We start from the raw sequence: 5,593 nt of genomic DNA on the forward strand, positions 1-5,593 counted from the left end.
CATGTAGTGTTGGTGAAGACTCTTTCTCAATCTGTAGTCTGAAAATTTGTCCTATTGACAGAATCCTTTGCCTTACAGAAGTTTTTCAGTTTCATGAAGTGCCATTTATTGGTGTTCTGTTCAGGAAAATGTCTCCTGTACCAATATAACACCAATTATAGCTGTCCAGAAGCCATGGATGAACTGTGTCTACCTGAAAAGGGGGCTGGAAAAGAAAAAGGAACGGGGTGCAAGAGAAGGATGAAGCCAAGACAAAGTTTCTCATCAAGGCTCAAAGTTTAATATTCAGCACTGTATTTATATAGGGAGAGCCCACAGACTCAATCCTTTGTTTTACCTGGATTATGTTGCAAAGCAAGCTCAGAGGGCACTCTATTCCTATAGGTAATTGAAGGTGAGGCAAGGCAGAATCCTTGAGTCCTTAAGAATCCAAATGAGTCCTTAAGGTACAACTAGGGCAAATGTTTAAGGTCTATTTAGCCTATTTAAGGCTGGGGAAAGGGTACAACCAATGCTGAACCAATACATTCAAGGGTACTTCCTGCTCTCTCTTCTATGAGATTTACTATATCTGGTTTTATGTGGAAGTCATTGATTCACTTGAATTTTGGGCAGGATGATAAATATGGTCCTGTTTTCATTCCGCTACATGTAGACATCCAGTTAGTCCAGCCCAAGTTTTTGAAGATGCTTTCTTTTTTTTTTTTTTTCATTTTTCTTTTTTTTTTACATTGTATAATTTTGGCTTTTTATCAAAACTGAAGTATTCATAGGTTTATAGGTTTATGTATGAGTCTTCAGTTATATTCCATTGATCAGTGTGCATATTTCTGGACCAAAAAAAAATACCATTCAGTATTTATAACTATTTCTCTGCAGTATACTTTGAAGGCACGGATGTTGACTCCTCCCAAACTTCTTTAATAGTTCAAGGATTTTTTTTATTTGTTTGTTTTGGTTATCCTGGGGTTTTTTTTTCCATAGCATTGGAAAATTGCTCTTTCAAGGTCTTTAAATTCTGTTAGTATTTGAGGGGTTCACTGGCTGGTTTTCTGGAGGAAAGTTCTGAATGAGATCCAGCTGTACAGAATTTTCTCAATTAGTAATGAAGGATAAAAGGGCCCATTGTGGATGGTGCCATCCCTGGGCTGATGTTCCTAGATTCTATAAGAGATTTTCAATAACAACATAAATAACAACATTCACATGGAAACTGAACAACATTCTTCTAAATGATACCTTGGTCAAGGAAGGAATAAAGAAAGAAATTGAAGACTTTTTAGAGTTTAATGAAAATGAAGCCACAACATACCCAAACTTATGGGACACAATGAAAGCAGTCCTAAGAGGAAAACTCATAGCCCTGAGTGCCTCCAAAAAGAAACTAGAGAGAGCATACACTAGGGGACTGACAGCACACCTAGAAGCTCTAGAACAAAAGGAAGCAAATAAACCAATGAGGAGTAGACAGCAGAACATAGTCAAACTTAGGGCTGAAATCAACCAAGTGGAAACTAAAAGAGCTATACAATTAATCAACCAAACCAGGAGCTGGTTCTTTTAGAAAATCAACAAGATAGATAAACCCTTAGCCAGATGAACTAGAGGGCACAGGGACAGTATTCTAATTAACAAAATCAGAAATGAAAAGGGAGACATGACAACAGAACCTGAGGAAATCCAAAACATCATCAGATCCTACTACAAAAGGCTATACTCCACAAAACTGGAAAACCTGGATGAAATGGACAAATTTCCTAGACAGATAACAGGTGCCAAAGTTAAAGCAGGATCAGATTAATGATCTAAACAGTCCCATTTCCCCTAAAGAAATATAAGCAGTCATTAATAGTCTCTCAACCAAAAAAAGCCCAAGACCAGATGGGTTGAGGACAGAGGTCTATCAGACCTTCAATGAAGACCTAATTCCAATTCTCCTCAAACTATTCCACAAAATAGAAACAGGAGGTACTCTACCCAATTCATTCTATGAAGTCACAGTTACTCTGATACCTAAACCACACAAAGATCCAACAAAGAAAGAGAACTACAGACCAATTTCCCTTATGAATATCAATGCAAAAGTACTCAATAAAATCCTGGCAAACCGAATCAAAGAACACATCAAAATGATCATACATCATGACCAGGTAAGCTTCATCCCAGGGATGCAGGGATGGTTTAATATCTGGAAATCCATCAACGTGATCCACTATATAAACAAACTCAAAGACAAAAAACACATGAACATCTCTTTAGATGCTGAGAAAGCATTTGAGGAAATCCTATGCCCCTTCATAATAAAAGTCATGGAAAGAACAGGAATTCAAGGCCCATACCTAAACAGAGTAAAAGCAATAAACAGCAACCCAGTAGTCAACATCAAAGTAAAAGGAGAGAAGCCATCCCACTGAAATCAGGGACTACACAAAGCTGCCCACTTTCTTCATACCTATTCAATATAGTACTTGAAGTCCTAGCTAGAGCAACTCGACAACAAAAGGAGGTCAAAGGGATACAAATTGGAAAGGAAGAAGTCAAAATATCACTATTTGCAGATGATATGATGGTATATGTTAGAGACCCTAAAAATTTCACCAGAAAACTCCTAAGCCTGATAAACAACTTCAATGAAGTAGCTGGATGTAAAATTAACTCAATCAAATCAGTGGCCTTTCCCTATACAAAGGATAAACAAGCTAGGAAAGAAATTAGGAAAACAACATCATTCACAATACTCACAAATAATATAAAACACGTTGGTGTGACTCTAACTAAGGAAGTGAAAGATCTGTATAGTAAGAACTTCAAGTCTCTGAAGAAAGAAATCATAGAAGAACTCAGAAGGAGGAAAGATTTCCCATGCTCATGGATTGGCAGGATTAATATTGTAAAAATGGCTATCTTGCCTAAAGCAATCTACAGATGCAATGCCATCCACATCAAAATTCCTACTCAATTCTTCATTGAGTTAGAGAGGGCAATTTGCAAATTCATCTGGAATAACAAAAGACCTAGGATAGCAAAAACTATTCTCAACAATAAAAGAACCTCTGGTGGAATCACCATGCCTGACCTCAAGATGTACTACAGAGAAATTGTGATTAAAAAAAAAAAAACTGCATGGTACTGGTACAGCGACAGACATGTAGACCAATGGTATAGAATTGAAGACCCAGAAATGAACCCACACACCTATGATTACTTGATCTTTGACAAGAGAGCTAAAACCATCCAGTAGAAAAAATACAGCATTTTCAACAAATACTGCTGGCACAACTGGTGGTTATCATGCAGAAGAATACGAATTGATCCATTCTAATCTCCTCGCACAAAGCTCAAGTCTAAGTGGATCAAAGACCTCTACATTAAACCAGAGACACTGAAATTTATAGAGGAGAAAGTGGGGGAAAGCCTCGAAGATATTGGCACAGGAGAAAAATTCCTAAACAGAACAGCAATCGCTTGTGCTTTAAGATCAAGAATTGACAAATGGGACCTTATAAAATTGCAAAGCTTCTGAAAGGCAAAAGGCACTGTCAATAAGACAAAAAGGCCAACAACAGATTGGGAAAGGACTTTTACCAATCCTAAATATGATAGGGGACTAATATCCAACATATACAAAGAACTCAAGAAGCTGGGCTCCAGACATTCAAATAACCCTGAGATGGCCATCAATGGGAGGAGAGGCCCTTGGTATTTCAAAGATCATATTCCCCAGTACAGGGGAATGCCAGTGCCAAGAATTGGGAGTGGGTCCATTGGGGAGCAGGGTGTGGGGGGTTGGGTTATAGAGGACTTTCTGGATAGCATTTGAAATGTAAAGTTAAAAAATATCTAATAAAAAGAAGAAAAAGACAATGATAACCATACAACCAAGGCAATCTAGGCATAGCAGGAAAAAAAGGAATTAATTTTCCAATTCCTCCTTGGCCTTACAAAAGGCACTTGGTATTTCCAGTGCAATTTCAACAAAATCTAAATGCTGAATACCTAATTATGCACTTACCAATATGTATAGAATTCTAGAAGACAGCATTCGACAGTCCCCTAATTTCATCTTGAGAGTCTGTATAGAAAGAGGTACATTCTCTTTCACTAAGGACAGACAAGGTAGTCCTCTGCTATATATATGTGCCAGGGGTCACAGACCAGCCCTTGTATGCTCTTTGGTTGGTGGCTTACTATCTCAGAACTCAATGGCACTATTAATGATGCCAACTTGTTCTTGCAGACAAGTATCTAGCATGGCTGTACTCTGAGAGACTCTAACAGCTGCTGACTGAGACAAATACAGATACGTACAGCCAACTATTGGATTTAGTCCCAGAGAATAATCATTGGTAAGTTTTCCGGAACTGAATAGGGCATGGTTCACAACGTTTCTCTGAAAACAAATGTTTAACAGACTGGATTACAGGGGGAAAAAATTCCACAGATTTTTTTTTCAGTTTCTTAGTAGAAAACAGGTCTCTCCCATTATTCCAACAATGCTACAGATTAGAGTCTATGACTATGATATGAAGTAAGAAAGGGCCCATTAAAAGGAGCCCAAAATTAACCCTACTTAGTGTGCCGCTATAAAACAGAATTTGTTTAAATGTTTATACTTACAAACATATAAGCATTTCTGCTTCCCATTGGAGACAGTCACTGAGCCTCAATGTCCTGGCACTCCAGGATCTAGTTGGAAATATGAGAAGATTCCATATCCTTTAGATGGTTTTCCTTCTGATCTTTTTTGGAGAACTTCACTGCAGCTATACCTGGTCATTGCTGTTGGAACCACACCCTTGACAATGATACTGTCAGGGCTGGAGAGATGGCTCAGTGGTTAAGAGCACTGACAATGATACTGTCTCTGATAATGACAGCGGAATCTTGAGCCAAGATGACCTCCTGAGGATTTCTATCCCACTGGACTCCAACCTAAGACCAGACAATTGCTGCTGTTTTGTCCAACCACAGTGACCTCTCCTTTATTCTCATTACTATGACCACTTGTCCAACTTCAGTGTCTGTCACTAAATAAGTAAAAATAAAAATCATTTTTGCGAGATGGGGCGCAGGGTCGGCTGACACTCGCCAGCTACCCACAACACCCGCCACAGGATCTTAAGACTTCTGGTGAGTGGAGCACAGCTTCTGCGCCAATCCAAGTGCTCGGGACCTGAGACTGCATTAGTTAGGGAAGCAGAAACCGGCCTGAGTAGGGCCACAGGCCTCATCCGGCCAGATCAGCGCCAGGGTAGCGGGAGAGCAGGGTTGCCTGACACCCGCCAGCTACCCACGACCCCCGCCGCAGGATTTTGGGACTGCTGGTGAGTGGAACACAGCTTCTGCTCCAGTCCAATCACGCAGGACCTGAGACTGCTCTGGTTGGGGAGAGAGAAATCCGGCATACATAGGGCCACAACCCTCTTCCGGTCAGAAAAGCACTGGGGCAGCTGGGGCGCAGGGTCGGCTGACACTCGCCAGCTACCCACAACACCCGCCACAGGATCTTAAACTTCTGGTGAGTGGAGCACAGCTTCTGCTCCAATCCAATTGCGCGGGACCTGAGACTGCATTAGTTAGGGAAGCAGAAACC

Source organism: Mus caroli, unplaced genomic scaffold, assembly GCF_978045245.1.
Source record: "Mus caroli unplaced genomic scaffold, Mus_caroli_1 scaffold_20, whole genome shotgun sequence".
In the NCBI taxonomy this organism is placed as follows: domain Eukaryota; kingdom Metazoa; phylum Chordata; class Mammalia; order Rodentia; family Muridae; genus Mus; species Mus caroli.